The 15,457-nt window shown below is 33.0% G+C and overlaps 1 long non-coding RNA gene across 3 annotated transcripts; it reads left to right on the top strand.

Annotated features, from left to right (window-relative positions):
- Positions 1–5,975: 5,975 nt before the first annotated feature.
- On the top strand, positions 5,976–9,806 carry LOC134282523 (uncharacterized). Of its 3 annotated transcripts, none has more exons than XR_009995310.1 (4): positions 5,976–6,078; positions 8,240–8,326; positions 8,674–8,760; positions 9,417–9,806. It is a non-coding gene; the product is annotated as an uncharacterized LOC134282523 (long non-coding RNA). The 3 variants fall into 3 exon arrangements; XR_009995312.1 differs by having other exon boundaries at positions 5,985–6,082; XR_009995311.1 differs by having other exon boundaries at positions 5,992–6,093.
- Positions 9,807–15,457: the final 5,651 nt, after the last annotated feature.

The following is a 15,457-nucleotide window of genomic DNA, read 5'->3' as shown; positions in this document are numbered from 1 at the left end:
ATCTCAGTTTTTAAAACATTTTATATACTTGTCAACCAAGGAGAGTTTGATCTACCTGATTTACCCTACCTGTCCTGGATTTTCAACTTTCATGAAAATCATTACAAGCAAGGATACATTGCTGGATCCGGCAAATACTCTACCAATTAAGCCCTTATATTTACTCCTTACAAAAATATTTACTGCTGTAAAGGAGAACCTTCAAAGGTATTGTGCTACAACTTATTCTAGAAGGGAGTAAATCAAATGTGTGTATTTTTAGAATTTCTAAAGTGCCTTTAGAAACTTAAAATTACCATTTAAAAAAATCTATAACACCTGAACTTTAGACTTTTCTACACATTTTTCAACAATTAGGATAAATTAAACTGTAGATTTTTGATATCACACACAACTGCTTCTAAAATTATAAAAAAGAAACTTGGAAATGTTCACATAACTTGTGATTGCTCATCAGCAAAACTACTTCAATAAAAATACTCTGAAGTTGAAAGATGCTGGAGTGCATCATTGACAGCATTTTTGAAGTCTTTGGAGACCAAGCTAAGTTTTCCAAAAAAAAAAAAATTGTCCTATGTGCACTAGTTGTGCTTGTTTGTCAGCTTACCTGTTTTTATATCCCTATGAAGCAGAATTTATTTTTCAAAAATTTCTACATGAGATGATGAAAACATTAGTTTTGGCCTTAGATTCGACATTCAGATATATCGAAGATGTTTTATCAATTTATATTAATATAGTTATTTTTATTTTTCAGTCGAATGTCAATCCGATATAACTATCCCTGTGATCTTGAAATAATAAAAGATACCCATAGTCTGTCTCATCTGTTTCACATGTGGATGTTTTACTGACTTGTGATAGAGGTCAATAAACTGCTAAATTGTATTACAGAGAAGATGACTTCAACTTTCTCTTAAGTTTATGTAACAAACAATCATTATGTTTGTACTTTGCTTAAAGGTTATGGACACAGATTTGAAGTTAATATTTTCAAATCTGTATAATATCAGGACCCTATATTAATATATCGTGAAAGGGCTAATGTGTATTGGACTTTCCAGGTATGGAGTTTAACTTTTTAAAATGGCTGACTATGTTTGGAAGCAAACAGGGGTATATGTAAAAAAAAAAATACATTTTCAAATTTGAAATAATAAGTTTAGTTGTTTGCTCTGATTCAAACGTAATATTGATCCTATTAGTTATGTATTTTTTATATACATGTATATTGTAAACGAAATAATAGTATTAAGATATTATTTTTGTTGAAAATATATAATTCTCCATTACAGATGTCAGGCAATGGTCAAAGTCAAAAAGTCAAAAAATTATTATACTGTAAATCACTTTTTGTTCGCGAGAACTTTATTTTCGCGTAATTACGCGAGACTGTGTGCTCGCGAAAATTTAATTCTCGCGTATAATAGTATTCCTTAAGATTATATAGAGCAATAACCACAATTCGTGAAAATTTTGTCTCGCTAATCAAGAGTCAACGACTATCTCGCGAAAATAAGGTGTCGCGAAAATATAGTGATCTACAGTATCTATCTGTAAATCCCTTGTTCAGATCACGTCCCCCCCCCCCCTGTGGTCCATAAAAAGTGCACAAACCTTGAACAAGTCTCAAGGTTTTCCAATATAACAAAATACTAAGAATTATATTTCACAAATCAAATCATTCAGAGTTCTGATATATGTCCTGCCTCTAGTACATGGACATGTCATGTACTAATTAATAAGAGCCGCTGCCACGGTAGCTTAGTTGGTAGAGCGCTCGCACTGTGATCGGAAGGTTGTGGGTTCGAACCCCGGGCACCAATGACATAAGTTAGAAAAAATGAATAGAACTATTCATTCGCCAAGCTCTTTGCACTTCAGACTTGAAGTTGCGAGTATTTCGGATGAGAAATGTCCTGTGTCACGACATGCGTTGGCATGATCAAGATCCCTCGCTGTTGTAAAAATTGAAACACAAATTTTTTACTAAAACCAACGACATAAAAACTTACGACTTTAAAATTTATATATACAACTACGCCCCATCAGTCCAGGATTTTTTTTTTACATTGACAGCTACTTTTTAGCTCTACTGGTCAGAGACCAGAAGAGCTTATGCGATAGTAATGCGTCCGGCGTCCGTCCGTCTGTCTGTCTGTAAACAATTTTTCAAAATGCTACTCCTCATACAGTTTTGGTCTGATTTCAAAATAACTTGGCACACAAGTAGACTACACTAAGATACATAATTCTGTGTATCGATTTTTGATTTTGATGAACGGTGTTGCCGTGGTTACTAAAAATAGAAATTTCTGTGAAATACTTTAAAAATGCTACTCCTCCTACAGATTTGGATTGTTTTCAGTATAACTTAGCAAACAAGTAGACTACACTAAGACATATAATTCTGTAATCGGTTTTTGATTTTGATCAACGGTGTTGCCGTGGTTACTAAAAATAGAAATTTCTGTGAAATTCTTTCAAAATACTATTCCTTCTACATTTTTGGTCTGATTTCAATATAACTTAGAACACAAGTAGACTACATACAAGTAGATACATAATTCTGTGTATCGATTTTGGATTTTGATGAACGATGTTGCCGTTGTTGCTAAAAATAGAAATTTCTGTGAAATTCTTTCAAAATGCTACTTCTCCTACAGTTTTGGTCTGATTTTAATATAACTGAGCACACAAGTAGACTACACTAAGATACATAATTCTGTATATCGATTTTTGATTTCGATGAACGGTGTTGCCTTGGTTACTAAAATTAGAAATTTCTGTGAAATACTTTCAAAATGCTACACCTCCTACAGATTTGGTCTGATTTAAATATAACTTTGCACACAAGTAGACTACATTAAGATACATAATTCTGTACATCGATTTTTGATTTCAATGAACTATTTTGCCGTGGTTACTAAAAATAGAAATTTCTGTGAAATACTTTCAAAATGCTACTCCTCCTACAGTTTTGGTCTGATTTTAATATAACTTAGCACACAAGTAGACTACACTAAGATACATAATTCTGTGCATCGATTTTTGATTTCGATGAACGGTGTTGCCGTGGTTACTAAAAATAGAAATATCTCTGAAATGCATTCAAAATGCTACACCTCCCACAGTTTTGGTCTGATTTCAATACAACATGGCACACGAGTAAACTACACTAAGATACACAATTCTGTGTATTGATTTTTGATATCGAGGAAGGATGTTGCCATGGTTACTAAAATTGAAAATACTCTAAAAGTTTATTAATAGCTACACCTACTGCTGTTGTCTTATTGCAGTATCTTGCCACAAAAAGAGCTCAATCAAGCATCATTATTCTATTTATTGCTGTTGTAAAGTTTTAAGTCCCAAATACTACTTTTCTCTTCGTTTGTTATAAGTACAAACCAGTAGAGCTTCAGTCTCGACAGAGACTTCTGGTTTAATAAAAGAACTCTTAAATCTATTGACCTCATCGATGGAAGTTTGCAATATTACTTTGTTAAAAACATTCTGATTGAACAAACAAGTACTCTGAAGTTGATATTTCAAGATGCTTGAGTTTCTGATTGACAATATCTATATGGCTTTTGGAGACCAGGTCTTTCAACAATCTATGGGAAAATACCATGGGTACCAATTGCGCCCCGTTATAAGCAGACCTATTTTTTATTCGTATGAAGTAAAGCTGGTTCAGAATCATAAACGTGAAAAGAAGAAAACACTTGTTGTAACCTTCAACTCGACATTTGAATTCCAAATCAATTGACGACGTATTGTCTACGAGAGTCATTCAAGAAATAATGCAATAATTTGTATATCAAAATAAATATACAGAAGTATTTTATTTTATTTTTTTCAAAGTTGAAACATAGGTGCATTTTCATTGCCAATAAATAAGATCAATAAAGATCAATACTAAAAAAATGAAAAAAAGAGAAAAAAAATGCCCTTTTATGGTAAAGAGAAGCAAGGGGTCCAACCAAGTCAAATTAGTTTTCATGTATTTCAAGAAGTCAAGTAAAGCGTGTATACATATCCAAATTGAAGGACTAGCAACTTTTTATGTTCAAATTGCTCTAAGGAAAATTGAACAGATTTCCTGGAAAGGAAGTCCAAATACTGGCCCCTAAAGTAATTTTCCGTTGACTGACAACGCATCTGCAAATAAGCTTGGAGAAATAAATAAGATTTTGAAGAGAAAGTATTTAAAGCTTTTCTATCACCAATATATTTACTGGATCTCAGCCATTGTGAGATGTTTTTATTCCCAGAAAGCATGAAAACAACCAAAGAATGATTATACAATATCAGATATATCAAGGAAGTGCTATTCATCAGTGTCTATGGGTCATCTTTGAAGATGAGAAAGCTGATATTTTCTGTTAATGAGTACAAATACCTAAGGCATGTGAAAAGCGTAACAGGGAATGCATTAACAATGATTATTTCAATTCTTATGTGGTCGTCCGCGTGGCGCAGTGGTTAGAGCGTCTGCTCCAGAGTCGCCAAGTAAGGAGTTGATCCTTACGTCGCTGGTTCGAATCTCACTGTGGGACGTGGTGACCGGTCCTTCGGATGAGACATATAAACCGAGGACCCGTGTCTCAGTAGGTGCTGGCACGAAAAAGATCCCTCTCTGCTCAATTGCCCTGAGTGCCGAGTATAGGACAAAATATACAGCTCTCCACCGACAAGTGGTGAGGTCTCCATATGAGTGAAAAATTCTCGAGAGGGACCTTAAACAACATACAATCAATCAATTACTAGTAATTCTTTTGTCGACACGATATAACCCGGTGAGCTTGAAATAAAATATACCACAGAGTCTGAGACATCTGTTTTATATTTGGATTTTTGACTTGAAAGAGAGTCAACTTCCCTTACCTATGCAGCAATTTTCTCATCATCTGCATATGGGGTTTAAAACACTCAGCAGATTCAATACACAAGAGCATGTTCTACCTTTGAACAATTTCTAAAACGAGGTAAGTTATTGTCAAATAGATTGGTGAATTAAGAATATCATCAGTCTCGTTTTAAGTCATCATTTTATAAGTTCTATGGTCGACGCAATGATATTGACAGTAAATACAATATGCCATTAAGTCAAATGCTGACTGTTTTTTTAATACTAATTAATAGGCCATTATTTACACACTGAATTGTCGACAGATTTTTTCTCCTTTTTTCAAATCATGACAAGGAACTCAAGGCGGGTGTGACCGGTCGTCAGAGGATGTTCACTCGTCAATGGCACCTGATCCCACTTCTGGCGTTTTAGAGGACTGTATTTGCTCTGCTTCTGATTATATATAGTTTTAAAAATTGGACCTTTGGGCTTGAATACCGTTAGATACAGTTATCTCCATATATTTCATTGTAAATGACCCTGAGTGCCGAATAGAGGTGTAATTTTAAGAGGCCGTGTCAGTAACCATTGAGTATTGTATATAAAGTGAGTGGAATGTGAAAAAAAATATTTTGCTTTAATATTTGGATGCATGGAAGTATAGATGAATGTCCTTTCAAACATGAGTTATTTGGGTCACATCTTCCTTGTTACCATAGCAACGGTGATTTTAATGCTTGAAAAGTGTGAAATTTGATTATTGATAACCCTGTCAAAATTAATTACAGAATCAAACTATGTTTTTCTTAATTTCAATATATATGGGAGATTTAATTTTTCCCATGTTTATTTTGAAGAATTGGGGCCTACTTTGCTTTGTTTCTACCAAATGCTGTAAAATCAACATGATTTTTATAAATATTTTACACGAAAACGCAACCAAACTCTATCATAATCATACATGCAATAGAAACTACGAGCTTTGAAGTTATACATCCAATAATAAAAAATGGTAGTTGGGTACTCTATAGCAAATAATTTGATTTAGAATGTACCACAAATATGAAAACGCGTGAACGATTATCTCCCTTTTGTGGAACTCTCCTGCTGATAAAGAACGGAAAGTTGCTGTTGCAGCAGAAGTCGGAGAAGAAAAACACCATGTAAAGATGTATAAAGCAGGTTTTGTGCGGTTACAGAGGACATGACAGCATCAAGAGTTTGTAGGTGACTGAAAAGTACTATTTATAGTCCGAAATATCTGACGTTTTCCTGGCTTTTTAACTATTTCTATATTTTACGTGCGAGGAAAACGTCAGAACCGGCGCCTTTACGAAAACGGGGAATTCCAAGCAGAGGCGGCATTCTCGGGTGTATTTTCGATACTTGCAATTACTTGTCAAACTCACAATTTATCAATTAGTACAATGCCTCTAGTACTTACCAATATAGTTTTTATGGTTTGTTTGTAAATATATGATCCGATGGAAACATTTTCTCTGACTGTCGAGATTTGTTTTCATTTCGTGCGTTTACAAATTAAAAAAATATACAAGTCCTATATCGAAATGATGAGTGATTATTTTCTTTTCATTGATATTGCCAATGTTGTCAATGTATTGTCAATAGACCATGTCGGTAATACTTGGGTTCATTATTACTTCAAGACACAATCAAGTCAATGGTAGTTTGACTAGTATATTTATTGACGGTAATAATATAAGAAAAACCTGAAATAAAGTCATTATAATTAATAAACATTTACAAATCCTTACTGAATTACTTTTAAATTGCAAATATAATAAGATATAGATAAGTAATAAATATATTTACCAGGCACACTATATAAATCAGCTACTAATATTAAAGGTGACTATTCCCTTCAAGGGTGTAGCGCCGAGTGTGCGTGAATATTGTTATCCGCGGGAAAGTTAGTAAAAAGTTATTAATAGAAAGAAACTAGTCAAACCGGAAATGGTCAAATACGTCACCAAATAAACACTCACACGTGGACATTCACACATGACAACACAAACGTAAACACACATAATAGAAATAATTAAAACATTGAAACTGAAACATTTAATTACTTACACTGGTTACAAGTACTAAAAGCATTGTGCCATTGATAAATTGTGACAACGGCATTTAATGCGGTTCCCAAGTATGGGAAATCAACTCTGACTGGAAATGGCGAAATTTCCAGTTTTCGTAATGGCGCTGGTTCTGACGTTTTCCTGGCACAGAAAATATTTAAAAAAAAAAAAAAAGGAAAATGCCAGATATTTCAGACTTTATTATTTAGAGCATATTCATCAATCACTGATAAGGTCAAATTGGTAGATTTCCACTCGTGTATGTCTGCATATTAGTGTTCTTTTGATAAGTAATATTTCAAACAATATTTCATAAAATTCATAGCCATACCCGCTATACCTCATTATCTCAGGTCTATCAATATATATTTTTTCGGAGAGCTACAGTTCTGCAGCTACACTAAAACAAGATGACAATACTTGAGGTTGCTAATATTGATTTGAAAAGGGGAAGGGAAACAAGGATAACAGACTCAACTCTGGTTTCAAAATTTGCTCCTGACCCTTAAAGTGGAGGGGAGGGGAACCAGGATTTATAAATTTTAACTACAGGAAATTTTGACTTCCCAAAAAAGTAAGGAGTGGGTGGGGTGCTATTCCTCCTAAGCCCTTGATCAGGTTGGGCACAATTTCTGAATACGATAATTCTGAAAATGTGAGACTAAATACGTAATATCGCGATTACCTCGCAGTTATCTAACTTACTACCACTCTTTTGCGGGGGAGTCAAGAAAGCTCAAATCTCACGAGATTACCAGGGCACATGGCATTGTTTACAGTAGTGACAATCGAATGATTTGAACAATTTTATGCCGAAAGTACAATGTATTGCAAAGGATTGAATTCCGAATAGTAGATTGTCAAATAAGGAAAGTTTAGATTATTTTATCAGCTTTAAAATGCCATGATTTTCAATGAAAATTTAATAAGAAGAGCCCGTTTAGTTAAAAATATAGTAAAAAATGTAACATTGAAGGATTAGCTCCTCTCAAAAATTAATTAGGCTGGTTCAGCGATTGTTAAGGACGGTATTCCACCAGGATTTTTTACTTATCTGTCCTCATAAATTCTACAATGATCGATCTTGCATCGTATTCAATAGCACATTTGTCCCCAGCCAACAGACGTTCCCTACCTCCATCGCGAAAGAGTTCCACTAAGTTAAGTAATCGCGATATCAAGTATTGGAGTATCCCCTTTGTCCAGTTTAATGTCTTATATCATATCCCAGTCACTATATATGCTATAGGCTCAAGTAAGTTTGTAAACAGGTCTAAAATATTTTCAGGAGAATCATGATGATAATCAGTTGCAATGTGAACTACCAAATAACCATGAAGTACAAGCAGATCCAATTAATGTGGAACAAATAAAGGTTTGTATTGAAATTTTTACATGTACTGAATAATTATGCCCAAAGAGCATGAACATATTTTTGTTTGTCCTTTCTGTCTATCTTTTGTCAGCTTTAACCTTTACCATGACTTTTGAACTGTGAGATCATATTTGGTATACATAATCCACTAATTAAGTTCTTTTAAATTACACCAACGTCAGTAACCTTTAGACCTTGATCTTTTTGCTAAAACTAGCTTTTCTATATTTGTTGACGCTGGGGGCATACTGTTTCACAAACTTATCTTGCTTTAAATTACTTTTAGCATCAGCTTGTTTATTATAAAGAATCAGGTAAATTTGTAAACAGATATGAAATACTTTGAGGAGAATCATGATGATGATGAGTTGCTATGTGAACTACCAAATAACCATGAAGTACAACCAGATTCAAAGCATATGGAACAAATAGAGGTTTGTACTGAATTTTTAACATGTACTGAATTGTTTAAAACTACTTTGAGCATCAGCTTGTTCATAAGAGCCCAGCCTCAAAGAGTACCAGTAATCACTTTGTTCATCCATTTCTTTGTCAAGAGATAACTCAAATGCTATATGTCCTGGAAACTTCAAACTTGAAAGGATTGTGACTCAATAACTTAAATCTATTTGACCTATGAACTTCATATTTTAAACCCAGACAAGAAGCCTAAAATGGGCCCATATTGCTCACCTGGTCTTCTGTCAAAGGTTGTTAAAGACTGATATCATGAGGCACATTTGTGTCATGTAAGCTGTGCTTTTGAGGCAGGTATGAAATGCATTTCAGATAAGACAATTTCATTGAAGTCTACTGTGACCTTAGCATTGAAGTTTGACATTGAGTTAGGGTCATGGCACACCACCTTATCATTAGGAGCATTGTATGCCAAGTATGAAGCTGTTCCATGAGGCATATAGAAATACAGACCTGAAAACTCCATCAAATTTTACCTTGACCTTGACATTGAAGGTGTGACTTTGGCTCAGGGCTGTGAAACACTGTCTCAGCATGAGTATTATTTGTGTCAAAATCAACTTGTTTTAAATGAAGTTGTTAGTTGGATTGATTTTGTATCTTTCTTTTGTAGGTGGAATCAACTTCAGACGACAACTTTTCCAAACACCTTGTGAAAGTCATCTGAATGCCAGGATTCTCAAGAGCATGAAGATAGTCCATTACATAGAAGGAAGACCTTGATTATGTATCTTGATGCCATTGGTGAAAAGGCAGAGGTCTAACACTGACTGTGAAGAAAATGACTTGACAGCTGAAGGGAACATGAACAATTTGAATAAGATTTCTGATATGGCTCTTAAAGCAGTGAACTAAAAAACATTTTCTTACTAAGTTTAAGATTTTGATATCAAAGTTTTTGGAAGGGGGATATAGGAATCACCCTGTTTGTTTGTCCATCTGTCTGTGGACAACACTTGGATTATACTGCTCTAGCTCTATTTGGTTAAAATAGATAATACATGTATCTCAAATTAAATGTGTCATACTTCTTGTTTACTGTGCATAAATGTACTTTGAAGAACATACTGTATAAGTAGAATTTTTAGCGAGGATTTAATTTTGGCATTATTAGAGAGGGTGCTGACATCGCTAAAATTGAATATTGCTAAAAATTAATGTCTTATTATTTGTAATAGCTTCTTTAGTAAACATTTTAAAATTACTTCTGGCTAAAAATAAAATACCAGACTTTGGTAGAAATCGCTAAATTTGCATCTCGCTAAAATTTCCACTTATACGATATATTATTATTTCTAGCAAAATATTTCTGTAAAATATTTGACTGTACACTTCAGAAAAAATTCAGTCTCAGAATCAGGTACAAGATATGCTGTAATGGTGCCTAGTTGTGTCGCCTGCATAGCAAGGGGACTCCTAGGGATCACTTCTCCATTGTCTGTCAGTCTGACTAGCTGACCATCAGTCTGTCTGTCAGAATTTGATATGTCATTCCTGAGACACACATTTTCAATGGAAAACTCTTGTTTTACGTTCATATCTGTGATACTTTTAGTGAGCATTGATATTTGACCAGTTGATTGGTCTTTGATAGTAAAATAAGATAAACTTTAATATAAAGTTGCTGTAAACTACATTTTCACAAGCCTTGCTGATGTTAAGGTTTATTTTCATTTGAATAAGTATAAGGTCGTCTTGTGTTTAACAGACACGACTTCTCATTATACCCCCTGTAAACGAAGTTTGGGGGGGTGTATGTAGGAATCAGCTTGTCTGTCTGTCTGTCTATCCGTCCGTCCGTCTGTCTAACTGTGCAAACATGTACGGTCCATATCTTTCTTACGGAGGAACATTAGAATCTACTACTCCATACAAAAATGGCTCATGACCTAAGAGTGTGTCATGACCTTGACTCAAGGTCATTTGGGGAAGTTCAAGGTCACTGGAAGAAAAATTTCATTATTTGTGTCCGTTCTATATCTTTCTTATGGATTAACTTGGTAAGTTCCCATTTTACAAAAAGATTCCTCATGACCTAAGGGTGTGTCATGACCTTGACCCAAGGTCATCTGTGCATGTTCAAGGTCACTAAAAGAAAAAATTGTAAAATTCATGTTTGGTACATATCTTTATTTTGGATAAACTTGAATCTACTACTTCACACAAAGAGGGTTTATGACCTGGTGTGTTATGACCTTCAGCAAAGGTTATTTAAGTTCAAGGTCACTGAAAGGAAAATTCTTAATATGTGCATGGTCCATATATTGCTTATGGATAAACTGGTTAGTTCCTATTTCACACAAAGATTCCTTATACCCTAAGGGTGTATCATTACCTTGATGCAAGGTTATCTATGCAAGTTCAAGGTTATAAAAGCAACAAGTTCATAATTCATGTTTTGTACATATCTGTCTTATGGAAAAACTTGGTAAGTTCCTGTTTTACACAAAAATCGCTTATTGTATTAAGAATGTGTCATGACCTTGACCCAAAGTTCTTTGTGTAAGTTTAATGTCACTGAAAGGAAAAACTTCATAATTTGTGCCTGGTCCATATCATTCTTATTGATAAACTTGGATACTTTCTTGTTTACACAAAGATTACTTATGACATAAGGGTGTGTCATGACTTTGACCCAAGGTCAATTGTCCAAGTTCAAGGGCACAGACAGTAAAAAAATTATAATTCATGTCTGGTCCATGTCTTTCTTATGGATAAACTTGGAAGGTTCCCATTTAACACAAACATTGTTTTGACCTGAGAACTTGTCATGACTTTAAACCAAGGTCATTTATGCAAGTTCAAGGTCACTGACAAAAAAAAATTCATAATTCATGTGTGATCCATACATTCAGTCTATTTTTAAGGCTGCACCTTCGTTTCATTTTAAAAAAAAAATTAATGAGCAATTACATTTGCACTAAAATGTTTTAGCTTTTCTCTCTTCTCTTAGATCCATAAAATATTCATGATTTAGCACTTCTGAAAAACCCAGCGGGGGGTATTTTGTCCCATTTGGACAGTTCTAGTTGTTTTTAGGTTTATAACTTGAATAATAAACATGGTACAGCAATGTAAATTAGCCAGTAGACAGAGCATTGGAGTCCCTTTGGGTTGAACATTGCGTCATTTTGACATATAATTTCAGCTTTTGTTATGTCATATATGGTCAAGTTTTTGCGTATTTGGTCCACATTCTGACTATATTGTATAACTATTAGACATTGTAGAGCAATGGTACTTATTATTACTTATATGATGGGGTAAGTACAACAGGGTTGACAGTTGATCAGGATGCCATGACCCAAATATTCCACTTGAGAGGCTTTAATTTCCTGGGTGTATGTTTCATGTTTTGCCGATCCTAGTCAAGTCAGTTGCTAGGGTATAAATTCCGTTGCTATGGAGATTTCTTTTCCTATTGTTTTGTAAAAAAGTCGTACATTTTATGGAGATTTTTCTAAAGTACTATGTTTCTATAGATATGGCATCTAACTGTTCAATACCTGTTGTAATATTTAAAAAAAATTGCCAAAACTTGTAAAAATCGATTGAAAGTGTTTTGAAAAAAATGGAAATTTTGATTTCTGAAAAAAAAAATTGGGACATCCGACTACCAATTTTTATTTTATTATTTCATAGTATTGGGATATATCTTTAAATTTGTATGACATACAATATCTACGGTTGTTGCGTTTTTAAGTATTCAACATTTGAAAAACTTAATTTTCCACGGATATTCCCATCATGAAAACCTTGTCATTTTTCGGTTGCCATAGCAACCATATCAAAATTTTTAAAAATACTTACAGACATAAAGATATTTTCTTCTGATGCATCTTTCATTATTTCAGTATAAGAAAACAAATTTAGACCTTCCAATTGTTCCCCCCTCTGCATTTAAATATGTCTAAATTTGTATTATTTTACAATGTTTCATTGAGAATTTACTATGCAAATCACATTTGTTGCCATGGAAACCAATGATGATGAATAAATTTGTAAAATTTGTCTTAAATGTGTTTTTTGTTGTTGTTCAAATATTTTAGGGTGGTTTTTGCCCAATTCAAAATTTTTGACTTTCCATGTAAATCTCAATGGTTACTGACACGGCCTCTTAAGTCCATCACCTTTATTATGACGTACATATATTTTTTTGAAATTAGTGTAAAATAAAATATATGTGCAATCAACCAAATATCATAAAAAGATCCAAGTTGTCATTAACTTATTCAGAAAATCAAGACCACACAGTTTTTAATAGAAATGTGGGAATTTCAAAAGTTAACTAGCAGGTATAAATTTTCCTTATTAATTTGCACTATCGAGAAAAGTTCTCCAGACAGACTGTATTTAATTTAAATTTCATCATATAATTCCGAAAAGTTCACAATAATTAGCAGATTTTTTTTCAACATCATAAAAATATAAAAGGACAATTGTCGTTAATTTATGTGATGTTATCTTTCATTTGCAAAACATGTATACATTTGTAATCTATAACACGCCAAATCCACAAAAATGAGCAAAACATAGTTTCACAGTCAATAAACTAGGTTTATCGGTTGTAAACTATAGTTTACGGACTGTAAACTATAGTTAACAACGTTAATCTATATTTTACATCTGTAAACCATAGTTAACGCGATAATCTATGTTTCACAACCGTAAACTATACTTGACATCGAAAACAATCATTTGCAATCGCAAAACATAGATTATCTGATAAATACAGTTTCACGATTTGTAAACTATAGTTTACAAACCGTTAACTATAGTTAACGATCTGATAAATATAGTTTCACGATTTGTGAAACTATGATTAACAACTCTTAACTATAGTTTACGATTGTAAACTATAGTTTACAAACGTGAATCTATGTTTATCAACAAAATCTATTGTTAACGCTTTATTCAGACAGATAAACTTAGATTAGCATTCGTAAACTATAGTTAACGACCGTTAAATATAGTTTTACAGATGAAAAGTGTACTTAACGAATCGTTAACTATAGTTTACGGTTTGTAAACTATAGGTTACAGTCGATAAACCTAGTTTATCAATTGTGAAACTAGGTTTATCTCATTTTTGTGAATTTGGCGTGCAATAGTAATCACACCTTATTTTTTTCGATATACATGATGTCTACTCTTATTCGATATACATGATGTCTACTCATATCTTTATATTGTTACCTTCTTTGAAAATGTATATACATTTGTATAACTTTTAGCTGAGAATGAAAGCATTGTCTACTTTTTTTCCTATCAAGTACACGTTCTTTGAAGTCAGGTATTCAGAAATACAAATACAATTCATTGAAAAAGCAATGAATATTTACCAAATAAAACATGTTTCAGTTATCCATTTAGTTCTCAGATAAATAAAAATAACCTTCAGGTTATAAAACTTGCAGAGAATAAATCAGGGGTTGTTTGATAAGGGAAACTGGTATCAAGATGGCTAATCTTAGAACACACGAAGAGCAGAATGTTTGTTGCTGGTTTTATGAAGTGCTATGTGGATCAGCTGTGCCTGGAACAGTGTGCTGTCGGTAATAATGATAAAAATGTGTTTATATATTGATACAAACGTTACAGGGCCCCGAGCTCTGCTAATATTCATATCATTATTTTACTGTTAATGATAAAACTCCATAGCTGCAAGGTGAAATATTACCAGTATTTCATAGAATAATGACTGGTAATTGAGGATGTCATATTACCTTTCATAAGTAAATTTAAATGCATGTGGTTTGACATTTTGCTAATTTCTACATGATGGGCGATAAATTATTTCAAAAATTAATTTCAATTTCAATTTAAGTAAATATATATATATATTACTTCTTGTACAACACGTACATGTAATTACTGTAGATTGAACAGTTCGCAGCACAGTTAAGGTAGGATTCTTCTCTGGTTTCCGACTAGATGGAATATTCAAAGTACATTTGTTGATGTGTCTTATATATCTTAATCTGGATGTAAGAGATTTAAAAGACCATATTTTTCTTTCCTCATAACAATAATACAACTTTAAACAGAAATGGTAAACTTTGTTTGAAAACTAGCAGGGACTATATTTTTGGCGGAATGGTGGCGTATGAAAATATCTTCTTTTCTGCCTCTCATAATTATTATAGAACATTGAATTTAGTTTTAATTTTTACGCAATCAAAGACTAGACTAAATTTTTAAATGTAAGTTAAATTAATGATAAGGGACTAAAGTTTCAAAATATATCAAATAAATAAGATTTCTCACACATACTAGAACTATGTTGGCTTTTAAATGCTTCAAATCTAAGTACAGATTTGAGCCAAAAATCCGTAAAAAGTGTTATTTCTCTCTTAGTAAACGATCAAAACTTTTAGTTTTTGTATCAATTTGTACCTTTATGTGACAACTTTAGTATATGTGAAAATTAGAAAAAGTTAAATATAGGAAGAATATGAAAATAACTGACAAATCCTAAAAAATTAAGAAAAGTAGAGGAAATTCGGATTAGCAAATATCCATTTTATCTAAATTATCCATGTCAATTTGGTAATATCATCTTATAGCCCCTATATGGTAGTATCTTTTTATGAAAAAGAAAAAACATTCAATCTTTTAAATTACAAGTAGGGATTGCGTGATTGAAAACAGTAA

The sequence above is a fragment of the Saccostrea cucullata genome, unplaced genomic scaffold (genome assembly GCF_032062105.1).
Source record: "Saccostrea cucullata isolate Sc308-1 unplaced genomic scaffold, CSIRO_AGI_Scuc_v1 ctg297, whole genome shotgun sequence".
Taxonomy (NCBI): domain Eukaryota; kingdom Metazoa; phylum Mollusca; class Bivalvia; order Ostreida; family Ostreidae; genus Saccostrea; species Saccostrea cuccullata.
This window is presented reverse-complemented; position numbering and strand designations above follow the sequence as displayed.